Raw genomic sequence first — 15,639 nt, forward strand, 5'->3', positions numbered from 1 at the left:
AACTTTCTGTATCCACGAGATCCCATCTTGGGGCCTGTTCCGGAGCTCCATCGGAGGGGGCATCGATCACGGAGGGCTTCTACATCATCATCCAAGCCCCTCCGATGAAGTGTGAGTAGTTTACTTCAGACCTACAGGTCCATTGTTAGTAGCCAGATGGCTTCTTCTCTCTTTTTGGATCTCAATACAATGTTCTCCCCCTCTCTCGTGGAGATCTATTTGATGTAATCTTCTTTTTGCGGTGTGTTTGTTGAGACCAACGAATTGTGGGTTTATGATCAAGTCTATCTATGAATAATATTTGAATCTTCTCTGAATTCTTTTATGTATGATTGGTTATCTTTGCAAGTCTCTTCGAATTATCAGTTTGGTTTGGCCTACTAGATTGGTTGTTCTTGCCATGGGAGAAGTGCTTAGCTTTGGGTTCGATCTTGCGGTGTCCTTTCCCAGTGACAGAAGGGGCAGCAAGGCACGTATTGTATCGTTGCCATCGAGGATATCAAGATGGGGTTTTATCATATTGCATGAAACTATCCCTCTAAATCATGTCATCTTGCTTAGGGCGTTACTCTGTTTTTAACTTAATACTCTAGATGCATCCTGGATAGCGGTCAATAAGTGCAGTAATAGTAGTAGATGCAGGCAGGAGTCTGTCTACTTGTCTCAGACGTGATGCCTATATACATGATCATACCTAGATATTCTCATAACTATGCTCAATTCTGTCAATTGCTCAACAGTAATTTGTTCACCCACCGTAGAATACTTATGCTCTTGAGAGAAGCCACTAGTGAAACCTATGGCCCCCGGGTCTCTTTCTCATCATATTAATCTCCATCACTTTATTATTGCTTTTCTTTTAGTTTGCTTTTACTTTTTACTTTGCATCTCTATACCAAAATACCAAAAATATTATTTATCATCTCTATCAGATCTCACTTTTGTAAGTGACCGTGAAGGGATTGATAACCCCTAAGCGCGTTGGTTGCGTTGAGCTATTGTTTTTGTGTAGGTACAAGGGACTCGTGCCTAGCCTCCTACTGGATTGATACCTTGGTTCTCAAAAACTGAGGGAAATACTTACGCTAGTTTGCTGCATCATCCTCTCCTCTTCGGGGAAATCCAACGCATTGCTCAAGAGGTAGCAAGAAGAATTTCTGGCGCGCTGCCGGGGAGTCTGCGCAAAAGTCAACATACCAAGTACCCATCACAATCCCTATCTCCCGCATTACATTATTTGCCATTTGCCTCTCGTTTTCCTCTCCCCCCACTTCACCCTTGCCGTTTTATTCGCCCCCTCTCCCTCTATCCTCCCTCTCCCTCTCTATTTGCTTCTTTTTTCCTTTTCTTTGCTTGTGTGTTAGTTTACTTGTTTGTCGCGATGGCTCAAGATAATACTAAATTGTGTGACTTCACCAATACCAATAATAATGATTTCCTTAGCACTCCGATTGCTCCTCTTACCGATGTTGAATCTTGTGAAATTAATACTGCTTTGCTGAATCTTGTCACGAAAGATCCGTTCTCCGGCCTTCCTAGTGAAGATGTCGTTACCCATCTTAATAGCTTCGTTGATTTGTGTGACATGCAAAAGAAGAAAGATGTCAATAATGATATTGTTAAATTGAAGCTATTTCCTTTATCGCTTAGAGATCGTGCTAAAGCTTGGTTTTCATCTTTGCCTAAAAATAGTATTGATTCATGTAACAAGTGCAAAGATGCTTTTATAAATAAGTATTTTCCTCCCGCTAAGATCATCTCTCTTAGAAACGATATTATGAATTTTAAGCAACTTGATCATGAACATGTTGCACAAGGTTGGGAGAGAATGAAACTAATGATACGTAATTGCTCTACTCATGGTTTAAATTTGTGGACGATTGTTCAGAATTTTTATGCCGGATTGAATTTTGCTTCTAGAAATCTTTTAGATTCGGCCGCAGGAGGCACTTTTATGGAAATCACTTTAGGAGAAGCTACTAAAATCCTAGATGATATTATGGTTAATTATTCTAAATGGCATACTGAAAGATCTACTAATAAAAAGGTGCATGCGATAGAAGAAATTAATGTTTTGAGTGGAAAGATGGATGAACTTATGAAATTATTTGCTAATAAGAGTGTTTCTTCTGATCCTAATGATGTGCCCTTGTCTACTTTGATTGAGAATAATAACGAATCTATGGATGTGAATTTTGTTGGTAGGAACTATTTTGGTAACAACACGTATAGAGGAAATTTCAACCCTAAGCCTCATCCTAGTAATCCCTCTAATAATTATGGTAATTCCTACTACAATTCTTATGGAAATTATAATAAGATGCCCTCTGATTTTGAATCTAATATTAAAGAATTTATTACTTCACAAAAGAATTTTAATGCTATGATTGAAGAAAAATTGCTTAAGATTGATGATTTGGCTAGGAACGTTGATAGAATTGCTCTTGATGTTGATTCTATGAAACTTAGATCTATTCCACCTAAGCATGATATCAATTAGTCTCTCAAAGCCATGAGAATTTCCATTGACGAGTGCAAAGAAAGAACCGCTAGGATGCGTGCTAAGGAAGATGCCTTCATAAAAGCGTGTTCTTCTAGTTCCTATGAAAATAATGATGAAGATCTAAAAGTTATTGAGGTGTCCCCAATTAAATCTTTGTTTTGCAATATGAATCTTGATAATGATGGGACTGAATATGATCCACCTTTACCTAGAAGGCGTTCCAATAATTCTGAATCTTTTGATCTTGATGCTAAATTTGATAAAAGTGGGATTGAAGAAATTAAAACCCTAGATGTTACTAAACCCACTATTATGGATTGCAAGGAATTCAACTATGAAAATTTCTCTTTTATTGATTGTATTTCCTTGTTGCAATCCGTGCTAAAATCTCCTCACGCTTATAGTCAAAATAAAGCGTTTACTAAACATATCGTTGATGCCTTGATGCAATCTTATGAAGAAAAACTTGAATTGGAAGTTTCTATCCCTAGAAAACTTTATGATGAGTGGGAACCAACTATTAAAATTAAAATAAAAGATTATGAGTTTTATGCTTTGTGTGATTTGGGTGCTAGTGTCTCTACTATTCCCAAAACTTTGTGTGATTTGCTAGATTTCCGTAATTTTGATGATTGCTCTCTAAACTTTCATCTTGTGGATTACACTATTAAGAAACCTATGGGAAGAATTAATGATGTTCTTATTGTTGCAAATAGGAATTATGTGCCCGTAGATTTTATCGTTCTTGATATAGATTGTAATCCTTCTTGCCCTATTATTCTCGGTAGACCTTTCCTTAGAACGGTTGGTGCAATTATTGATATGAAGGAAGGGACTATTAGATTCCAATTTCCATTAAGGGCATGGAACACTTCCCTAGAAAGAAAATAAAATTACCATATGAATCTATCATGAGATCCACTTATGGATTTCCTAGCAAAGATGGCAATACCTAGATCTATTCTTGCTTGTTATGCCTAGCTAGGGGCGTTAAACGATAGCGCTTGTTGGGAGGCAACCCAATTTTATTTTTATTCCTTACTTTTTGCTCCTGCTTAGTAATAAATAAATTATTTAGCCTCTATTTAGGTTGGTTTTTTTGTGTTTAATTAGTGTTTGTGCCAAGTAGAACCATTGGGAAGACTTGGGGAAAGTCTTGTTCAACTTGCTGTAAAAAACAGAAACTTTAGCGCTCACGAGAACTGCTGTAATTTTTATTTGGAAAGTGCTATTTAGTTAATTATTTTTGAAGATGTTAATAGATAAATTCCTCACGTCCAGCAATTTATTTTAGAATTTTTGGGGTTCCAGATCTTGCGCTAGCTAAAGATTACTACAGACTTTTCTGTTTTTGACAGATTCTGTTTTCCGTGTGTTGTTTGCTTATTTTGATGAATCTACGGCTAGTAAAATAGTTTATGAACCATAGAGAAGTTGGATAAAATAGGTTTAACACCCATATAAATAAAGAATGAGTTCCTTACAGTACCTTGAAGTGGTCTTTTGTTTTCTTTCGCTAACGGGGCTCACGAGTTTTCTACTTTAAGTTTTGTGTTGTGAAGTTTTCAAGTTTTGGGTAAAGATTTGATGGATTATGGAACAAGGAGTGGCAAGAGCCTAAGGTTGGGTATGCCCATGGCACCCCCAAGATAATCTAAGGAAACCTAAAAGCCAAAGCTTGGGGATGCCCCGGAAGGCATCCCCTCTTTCGTCTACTTCTATCGGTAACTTTACTTGGAGCTATATTTTTATTCACCACATGATTTGTGTTTTGCTTGGAGCGTATTTTATGATTTGAGTATTTGCTTGTTAGTCTACCACAATCATCCTTGCTGTACACACCTTTTGAGAGAGCCATACATGATTTGGAATTTGATAGAACACTCTATGTGCTTAACTTGTATCTTTTGAGCTTTATAGTTTTGCTCTAGTGCTTCACTTATATCTTTTAGAGCACGGTGGTGGATTTGTTTTATAGAAACTATTGATCTCTCATGATTCACTTAGATTATTTTGAGAGTCTTAATAGCATGGTAATTTGCTTAAAATCCTAATATGCTTGGTATGCAAGATTAATAATAAAACTTTCTTATGAGTGTGTTGAATACTAAGAAAAGTTTGATGCTTGATGATTGTTTTGAGATATGGAGGTAATAATATCAAAGTCATGCTAGTTGAGTAGTTGTGAAATTGAGAAATACTTGTGTTGAAGTTTGCAAGTCCTGTAGCATGCACGTATGGTAAACGTTATGCAATAAATTTGAAACATGAGGTGTTATTTGATTGTCCTCCTTATGAGTGGCAGTCGGGGACGAGCGATGGTCTTTTCCTACTAATCTATCCCCCTAGGAGCATGCGCGTAGTGCCGAGGTTTTTGATGACTTGTAGATTTTTGCAATAAGTATCTGAGTTCTTTATGACTAATGTTGAGTCCATGGACTATACGCACTCTCACCCTTCCATCCTTGCTAGCCTCTTCGGTACCGTGCATTGCCCTTTCCCACATTGAGAGTTGGCGCAAACTTCGCCGGTGCATCCAAACCCCGTGATATGATACGCTTTTTCACACATAAACCTCCTTATATCTTCCTCAAAACAGCCACCATACCTACCTATTATGGCATTTCCATAACCATTCCGAGTTATATTGCCATGCAACTTTCCATCATTTCGTTCATCATGACACATTCATCATTGTCATATTGCTTAGCATGATCATGTAGTTGACATAGTATTTGTGGCAAAGCCACCGTTCTTAATTCTTTCGTACATGTAACTCTTGGTTCATTGCATATCCCGGTACACCGCCGGAGGCATTCATATAGAGTCATCTTTGTTCTAGTATCGAGTTGTAATCATTTAGTTGTAAATAAATAGAAGTGTGATGATCATCATTATTAGAGCATTGTCCCAAGTGAGGAATAAAAAAAGAGAAAGGCCATAAAATAGGGAAAGGTCCAAAAAAGAGAAAGGCCATAAAAAAGAAAAGGCCCAAAAATGAGAGAAAAAGAGAGAAGGGACAATGTTACTATCCTTTTACCACACTTGTGCTTCAAAGTAGCACCATGATCTTCATAGTAGAGAGTCTCTCATGTTATCACTTTCATATACTAGTGGGAATTTTTCATTATAGAACTTGGCTTGTATATTCCAACAATGGGCCTCCTCAAGTGCCCTAGGTCTTCGTGAGCAAGCAAGTTGGATGCACACCCACTAGTTTCTTTTGTTGAGCTTTCATACATTTATACACTACAAAAAAATACACTTCCATGATGATACGTGTTTGTCACAGTAGGTCGCTTTTTTTGTCATGCATGTACATCCATGACAAGTTTATGACAGAATCAAGATAGTCATACCTGTGGTGTCGTAGAAGTGTTCCACGACATTACCAAAATTATCATCACGGAAGTGTCCACTTCCATGACGATAAATCGCATGTCACAGAAGTGCTTTCGTCAAGGGTGACCGACACGTGGCATCCACCGTAACGGAACGCCGTTAAGCTATCGGGTCGGGTTTTGGATCCGATAACCCGTTAACAGCCCCGACCAATGGGGATTTTCCACGTGTAAAATCATCATTGGCTAGAGGAAACACGTGTCGGCTCATCGTCGGGACAGATGTCATTCACTCACTGGACAGAAGGCGCCTATGATACATCGACACATGGCAGGGCCCAACAAGTTTAAATGGGCCGGCCCAACTAAAGGCCCACAAGATTTTGCGGACCATAATGGGCCGGCCCAGCTAAAGGCCCATGAGATTTTGCGAACCATAATGGGCTGGCCCAGCTAAAGGCCCACAAGATTTCGCGGGCCATAATGGGCCGGCCCAGGTAAAGGCCCACAAGATTTTTGTGTGCCATAATAGGCCGGCCCAGGTAAAGACCCACGGTGACTCTAGCCCATAATGAATAGTAATTTTCTTTATACCCGTTAATGGCCCGTGATTTACATGGGCCGTTTCCAGCCCGTGTTAGCTTTCGGCCTATTGACGGCCCATACGTTCTTGGGCTCCTTTTCAGCCCTCGATTACTTCCGGCCCGTTACTGGCCTGTTCCCCTAATGGGCCAAATTCAGCCCATGGCAAGAGTCGGCCCGTTACTGGCCTGTTTCACTAATGGGCCAAAATTGGCCCATGGCAAGAGTCGGCCCATTACTGGCCTGTTACCCTAATGGGCCAAATTCGGCCCATGGCAAGAGTCGGCCCGTTTCTGGCCTGTTAACCCATTGCGCCGTTTCCAGCTCATCCTATATTCTGGCCCATTAACGACCTGTTATGCCTATGACAGAATTAAGCCTTTGCTGTCCTACGGCCTGTTAACGGCCTGTTACCGTGCTGGGCCGATACCAATTACGCCCGATTATGGCCCATGTAGACCCATTTATCCAACGGCCCGAGGCCCACCAATTACAGGCCCATTTATCGACGGCCCGTAGGAGACCCATGGATCCTACGGCCCGTATATGGCCCATGGTAGTTGCGGCCACTAGCAAACCAGGGAAAAAGAAGACTAGGAAATAAATAAGGCCGAAACTACCGCTAGGCTATTAAGGCGATTGCACAGATTACATCCACTCGGCATCAAAGATCGCCACCAGTGCAAATATAGGGAACACCCTACATTATACAAAAATGGCTTGCTGTTTTCTTCAGGCGATGGCTGCACGTTAAGAATAAATTTTGTATCGCACCAAAACAAATTACAACTATATAACAAAAGGAAGGTTGGCATAAAACTTAACAGTCTAGCAGATAAATGCACGACCAGAAGTTCAGAAGCTCAGTTCATTTGACCTGACTGTTACGTTTTCATGTTGTATTGTCCGATGGAGCACCATAACCCTCGCCTTCATTTCCCCTAGGCTCCTGAACAACATAGAAAATGTCTGATACTCTGGTTTCAAAACCATGCATATCTTGATGACATTGAGCAATGTTTCTCCTTGTTTCACAAAGGGTCTCTGTTAGGGAATGGACTTGTGTCTGGAGCGCAGATACAACATTGCTTTGAGCTTGCATATCTTGATCATGAGGCAGTTTGGATGATATTTCCTTAACAACCAACCTAGTATTATGCAGGAACGTGCTTTTGGCACTGTTAGTGGACAGGTACTGACCCACTTCAGCAAGAGCTGACATTGCGGTTATAGTTGCCTCGCCACCTTCAGAAGGTGGCGGTTCCACCATTTTTTCCATAGCTCACTGAAAAGTTGAGGTTTTACATTAGTACTACCGGAACAGAAGATATTAAGGAGGCAGCAAAACCAAACAAAATAGCTTTGGTCTATATACAAAACTTATTCTGGTGAACCCATGTAAAATATTAGTTGTATTTTATTGCAAAGTACATAATAAAACCAGGTTCCAACATATGACCATGTACCATCGCTAATGTATTGACTATTTCTTTACATTGTATTGAGGGATAAGGATAAAGAGACGAAGTTTATAATACGGTAAGCATAGTATGACGTCATTCATATCACAAAACAACTGAGAACAGACAAATAGGCAATTGTAACGTTGTGTGGGCAAGTCCAGCACAGAACTAGATTACGGGTCAAGATCAAAGGAACATCACTCCTCGCTTTTAAACCTTGTAAGGTGCAATGATACGCTAAGACAATTGTGTATAAAATTGAAAAGAGTAATAGACATTGGTTGCAAACCATGCAGTTCAAGGCACAAGTCAGAGTAAGTAGTAGTTAAAAGGCATGAGGATGAAGGACTTACAACAGAGGCTTTGACTGGTGTAGTCATGCCCTTCTTCTTGCTGGTGTGACAGTCCTTGAAGATTTCCACAGCATTTGGTTCAGGTACTTTTTGGTCCTTGCGGGCTTTCCTCTGCATTTGGAACAAGTCAATATAGATCTGATAATATGGTACAGCGAAAAGAGTGAAACAGCAGCTAATTACAAGAGCCTCGCAGTGTGCAATATAGCTACGAGATCCTGTCGTCTGTTGGAATTTCACTTTCGTACGGTTGGCCTTGTTCTTTGAACAGTTCACCTACAAGAAGATAGATTTGTGTGGCACATGCGTAAATAGGACTTCAAACTGTGATCTGATGACATATATATATAATGTACCTGATACTTCGGATCGGACCAGTGTTTAACGAGGCCTCTCCAGTCTTCATCAGATATATTTTCCACTGTTAGCCTTGCCTTCAAAGTGAGTTTTCCTCAAGTTATACTGATACTATCGCAGATCAGACTTGAAAACATGGGTGCAAGCTTGTCTGGTTGCATCATCTTGGCTATCCAACTTGAACCTCATCTGTTGAAAATTATGGGAGTCTCATTATCAGCAACCTAGAAAGTATTGGACAGAGCAAGACGATATTACTAGTTTCCATACATAACCATACTTACAAATAAATGGCCGAGGAAGATGTTGAACTGGGTTTCATCTTTGTCATTCCTGTACTGAATCCATGTTGGGAGGATACGTACATGACACCTAACAGCAACCGCTGCCTCTGATACTAACTTGGCTGGCTCTGTAGCATCATGTGGCCTTTTTAAACCTACCTCAAAACGGATCTCCATTCTTCCTCCTCTAGATTTAGTTAACCTATCGAGCATTGTCCCTGATGTTTGTTTCCTCTTGCGCCTAGGTGCTAGTCCAACAACAAACATAGGAAGTGTTAGTGTACATCAAACTGTGAGACTACATATAAAGAAGCATGCAACTGTAACTTGACTCCAGCAACTACCTTCTTGCTGTTGAAGCTCACAAGGTTCATCTGATATTGCCAACTCGTCTTGTGTCAAGAGTGCTTGGGAAGTAGTGTCAGGTGGCAAGGGAGCTTGGGAACGTGCTGCTAGCTCAGTTGACACATGAGTACGTCGTGCAGCTGGTAGTACTGTGGTAGGTGTTGCAAGAACTAGGGTTGTCTCTGCTTGTTTGGTGGCAGCTATTTGTTTCTGTTTGTCTTTTTTGCAACTCGTGTAGCATGGGATGCCGTGTTTGTAGAATTTTCTGCTGGACTTTGACCTTCTATTGCACCATCAATACCAGCAGAATCTGCAGGATTCATCCGCTTCTCATTCCCTACCATTCTGTGTTTCTTCCTCTTTATCTGTGCCATGTTAAGTCAAGCCGACAAGAAAAACGAATAACAATTTAGTTCTTCAGAACAAATTGATGCATGATGCAGACGAACTGAACTTTGATGTTAGACAACCACATGATAGGAGGATGTAATATGTATGAAAAACAGGACGGAAGAGATAACCAGAACTATGGTGTGTAAACCAAGAAGAAAACATTTCACCAAATTAGAAGCAATGCAATGGAAGGTAGACACCATATGAAAGATGCTACAAATATCGCTCTGCCAAGTTAACAGTGTCTCATCATAAATGGCGTTTAAACAAATGTGAAGCAGTACAAGAAATAAATCATATGCAAGATGCAAACAACATCACACTACCATGTTAGAGGTCTCTCGTCATTAGTGCCATTGCATATTCACAGTATTGCATATTCACAGCTTATGATGTGTAAACTAAGGAGAAGGCATTTCAACAAATTAGAAGCAATGAAAGCTAGACACCATATGAAAGATGCAACGAATATCACTCTACCAAGTTAAAATTGTCTCGTCATAAGTGCCATTTCAACAAATTAGTAATACAAGCTAGAAAAGAATGTGAGATGTAACCTATATCACACTCCGAAGTCAAACGTGTCTTATGATAAGTGATTGTTGCAGGTTACACAATAGTAGTAATTTGATGTAAGAACATGGTGTGATAGACAGATATTGTATGTTCTAGAAACAGGAACATGTGTCTTATTCAAGTATAATGTGTAAAGTAAGCAGATGGAATTCAACAAAATTAGAAGCAATACAAATAGACATCACACATAACATGCAACCACATATAACAGTGCCAAGTTAGAGGGAGCACCAGTGATGCTGCATTAGGGGAGACGTGCTCATCATAAACACAGCTTTGTTGAGTGTCTATGCATGTGTTGTCTTGGAAATCATCTTGGGGGTGTGGAGGAGTAGAAACTGTAGAGGCCCTCCGTTCGGAAGGAGCACCTTTATCCGCTGCCTTGCTAACTTCCTTCCGCTTTATTGATTTTGAATTTTCAAGTAAAACCGACAAGAAAAAGCAATAAAATTCTCTCTTCAGAACTCATTCATGCATGATACTGACAATCACTACTTTGATGTAAGGCAAACACATGATACCAGGATGGAATATGTACGAAAAACAGGACGACATGGCATGTTCACAATTGTTTGTGTAAACTAAGCAGAAACCATTCCAGCAAATAAGAAGAAATGCAAGCTAGACACCACATGAAAGATGCAACCAATATGACTCTGGCAAGTTAAAAGCGTCCCATCATAAATGGAATTTCAACAAATTAGAAGCAGCGCATGCTATAAATCATATGAAAGATGCAACTAATATCGCTCTGCATATACTAAAGGTGTCTCGTCATGTTGATTGATGCGGGATACAAAAAAATAGTTTTATGTAAGGACATGCTTAATAGACAGATGTACTATGTACTAAATACAGGAAGGCATGTCACATTAACAGGTATAATGTATAAGCTAAGTAGACTAGCACATGCAGTTTAACCAGATTGGAAGAATTACAATCTAGACACCATATGCAACATGCAACCACATATCACACTGCCAAGTTAGAGCAAGCACCTGCGATGCTAGTGTAGGGGAAATGCTGTAATCAACTACAGAGCTACATTCACTATCTTCATCTAGCATTTCTGTTTCTTGAGAATCATGTCAGGAGGCTGACGTTGCATTCTTTAAATGAGGAGTAGTCCCCTTGCCTGCCTGCCTCGTCATAAGTGATTGATGAGGGATACACAAGAACATTAGTTTGATGTAAGAACATGGTTAATACACAGATGTACTAGTATGTACCAAAAACAGAAAGGCATGTCATATTCAAAGGTATAATGTGTAAGCTAAGCAGATGCAATTTAACCAAATTGGAAGCAATACAAGCTAGACATCCGACTGGAGTGGTGAGCATGATCATCTAGGACCTGAGATCCTGGTGGGAGGTGGGCTGCTTCGCCACCATCACAGCTTTTTAGTTGGCTTCCAGGTGATGCCTATCTTTGCTGGGCTTGTCACTGGCTCGGCCAGTGCCCTGACTAGCTATTTGTCTTCTGGTGCTCACGGGATGGTGGTTCATGTAAAAAATATATTTCCTTATCTTACCGACTTCGGCCTTTCGAATACAAGCTAGACACCATATGGAACATGCAACCACATATGACACCACGAAGTTAAAGCAAGCACCAGGGATGGTGGTTCATTGCGAGCGAGGTCATCAACTCCAGAGCTACGTTTACCGTCTCCATCTGTTGACACTTCACCCATTATAGCGCTGAAACATGTCTTGCCTACCCGCACACCAAACTGGAGCGAATTCTCTCTTTTCTTTTTGGCTTCTCTCATGGCAGCAGAGTCTGAAATACCCTTGCATAAAAACACAACAGTGAGAGTAAGGGTGAAGTGTGTGCAGAACTAGTGCACTGTAAAAGTAGCAGATAGCAGGTGGCTGGAAAATAAATGACAGGAGACATATGATAGCTCTACGACATTGCATGACAAACAAAATTAGATTCTACTCTGTATGATTTTGTAATATATGAGCACAGGAAATGCAGGTACTCCTCCAGCACACCACCACATGTGGTCATATCTAAGATAACAGTCGACTGAAAATAAATAGGTCAATCGATTTTTTTAATGAACCGTCCGATCTATAAGAACGGGCAGATGGCCTTCGTCTACCTCCCGCCAGTCACTGTTGATGATCTTTCTCGAACCGCTAGCGACCACCGGCCCAGACCCCTGCCTCCGCCGCCCCACCCTCCCATCGACCTCACACCACCGCCGTGCTTGGAAGCGCCCCCAGGCCATCCCTTTAATCCCGGCCGACCTCCAGATCGGGCGCCAGGAGCTCTAGGCCGCACACGCCCCTAAGATAAACACCAAGGCGTTGCTTCCCCGGCGTAATAGGCGTACTAGCGCATGTTACGCCGGGGAATGCTTCCGTTAATTGGAATCAAGTGGCCAGAAATTGAAATTCAGGGGGGCGATGGACCTCTAGCTAAGGTGAAATAGTATATGAGGAGAAACCTTGTGCATCGCGAGTTACTAGGAACATCTAGTATCAAGAAGAAGCGGTCAACTAGTGTCTTCTGTGGGATGAATACCGTGCAAGCAGAGACGTAAGATTTGCACGAATAAGGGAAGAGGAGTACATCTTTCGGTTGCCGGTGTGGTCACCTCCATAAGTCGCGCCGATTTTCTTCTTTTTACCGGGGAAATCGATGTTCTGGAGGGTGCAGGCTTGGACGAACCCATGGCCAAATTGTTGACTGTGTTGCCGTGGCCGTATGTCGGCAGAGGGGAAGCAGATCCGAGGCGGCGAAGGACGGCATAGTAGGAACAACTCCGGTGCGGTGGAGGGTGGCGAAGTTGGAGCGGCAATGGTGAGGCGCAGGACGGCGTGGTTGAACTGGCTCGGGTACAGATGGCTCAGCCTCGGCTTCAACTACTAGCCGTGGAGGGCGTTGCGGTTGAGGTTGCGGTGGACGACGATGTTGGGGTATCGGCTCCGGCGTGATGGAGGAGGGCGGCGGTTGATGGGTGGGATGGGGTGGCGGACGGAGGACGCTGGGGTTTCGCGGCTGGTGGAGAGGTAGTTTTGGCGCCCACGGAGTACGAATGGGGAATCGGACGGGTGGGGGGGAACCATGTTTCGGTCTGGGACGCGCTTGTTTTTTGCTTTTTTGAACAGAAATGGGACGCGCTTGTTTGAAATTTGGGGAAAGTACAAACTTTGCCCCCCTCTTAAATTTCGGACCTACTTCGGGTCGGGGGTAGGATGGTAATCCCAGGTGTCCCAAATAGTGGGCGGGAGCGATTTCGGCCGCGCGCATGTGTGCTTAGGTGGCCATTGTGTATGAATGTTTTTCAGATGTGGTTGCGTGGCGTCTAGATGAAGCTACAAACCTACCCTGGTTTAGACCTTTGGACGTCGGGCCGGTAGGTTTCACGGGTCGGAGTTATTAGAAAAGTTATTTCCTTGTACTACCAAACATTGGTCTCACGCGGTTTCGGGCGAGTAGAGGCTCTTTTGGCGCTTCGTTCGAAATTTTGAAACACAAGCATTCATGTTAAGAGTACTCTTGAACTATGAGGATTGACCTAAATATACAACATTATATTTGACCTTGTATGTTTGAAAACCTCATTAAATTATCCGCTTCTTTTTGAAATTTTGACACTTGAAAATCCTATAACTACGATTATTTTGGAATGGAGGAGCTAAATTCGAATCTATTTTGTACACGACTACATATGCTATTATGTACAAAATCAGAGCAAAGATTGGTGCCCCCATAATTTAGGTATGGTTTACAAATGCCATGATATCAAATTCAAATAAGTGAATGGACTTCATGTTGAATTCGATTTTTTAAACCACCTTAAGTTGAATTCAAATGTATGCTAGTTCATAAGTAGTAGCTATTTATAATGTCCATTGTGTAACTTTCGTATGTATAATGTGCTTTACACACATAACATGAACTATACTCACGTTTATATTCGATTGCTAAAGCGATGCATTGTGTGGAGTTCAAAATACTAACTATGTGGATCAATTGTGTCGAATAATAACATAGACATGCTCAAATTCGATAGAATCTAGATGTCTGATGGATCAATGACCGCTCCTTACGCGAATTGCAAATATCATGATCCCATCCTAATATTTGGATACAATTTATATCTTTAATCAATGTGTAGAGCAGTCTTTTACGTGTAGTTTCACTCTCCATCGGTGGTCTCTCACACATGCTCACACACTCTCCCGAGGTGTCTTTCTCGCACACATGCTCTAGATATAACCCTCCCTCCCTCTCGTAACCATTTACAACTGTTTTCACTAACCTTTATCACAAGCACTCTTCCTCTCGCAAACATACACACGCACAATCCTCATCGACCCTTTCTATATACATGGACCTGCCTATGTGTCTCATGTACGCACATTATCTTTACGCCTATCTCTCAGGCATTGTCTCACACCTCTCTTCCTAATCGATGAGTATAATTCTAGCAGAGCATTCTGTAGGATGCCCCTTAAAGTTAGGTTGGATGAATAGTAATATCAGAGATAAAGGGGTTACCTTAGTCCGAGAACCTAGGGTTACAAATCCTAGCCGGCTTTGTCAGTGGACACAGAGTCCTTCACAATTCTGCTATCTTTGTCTTGTACGACTAGTCATCCATGGGTCTTCCTAAATGCATTACGGGCCGATCAATGTGGCGCAGGACGGAACGGAACGAAGGGCCTCACCTCGACCCACCGGACCTCACGCGGTGACACACCCTCTGCCCCCACGTCTCATTATCTTCTCACACCCACACATACCAACACAAACACCACACACAGAAAATTTCTCCTGGTGCCTCTATTCCCTCCCCCCTTGCATATACACACTCAAGGGAATGGAATCTCTTGTCGTGATGTCATATTCGTCTCTCTCTCTAGACCACTCTCATTTCTCATGCTATCTCTCCCACCCCCCACCCCCGTCGGCCCCTCTATCCATGCCTCTCTCGAATACGTAATACACACACATACCTCTCTAGGCCTCGCCAAATGCATCAACTACACATTCACACATGTTACATCACGTACCCCATTGATCTAAAAAGCCCTCTCTTCACGTTTATTTCGCATACAACATCCCTTTTGAATAAAGTGTGGCCAAAAAATTATTTTAGAGTTTCTACATATATACAACATTACAAAGTTATATGGAGGAGTATGAACGCTAATTTGCATTGCATGGTTCCCACAATGATATTTATTCCGCACTGTGAATTTGTATATTTTTATACTATATACAAAGTTAGTCATAGTAAAGAGAAATGAAGAGCATCTCTCTCTCCATCGCATACCCCCCTGTACGCCCCTTTCACGTATGCACACAAAACTATCTCCAGGTCCTCTAAAAGTATGCCCCCAGAAAATTCACGCATGTTTCATCTTTATCTCGCGATATATGCAATGACGATCATTGTATTTGAAGCGAAAGCACGATAC

This window comes from Triticum urartu, chromosome 6A (genome assembly GCF_056163025.1).
Source record: "Triticum urartu cultivar PI428250 chromosome 6A, HENAU_Tu73, whole genome shotgun sequence".
In the NCBI taxonomy this organism is placed as follows: domain Eukaryota; kingdom Viridiplantae; phylum Streptophyta; class Magnoliopsida; order Poales; family Poaceae; genus Triticum; species Triticum urartu.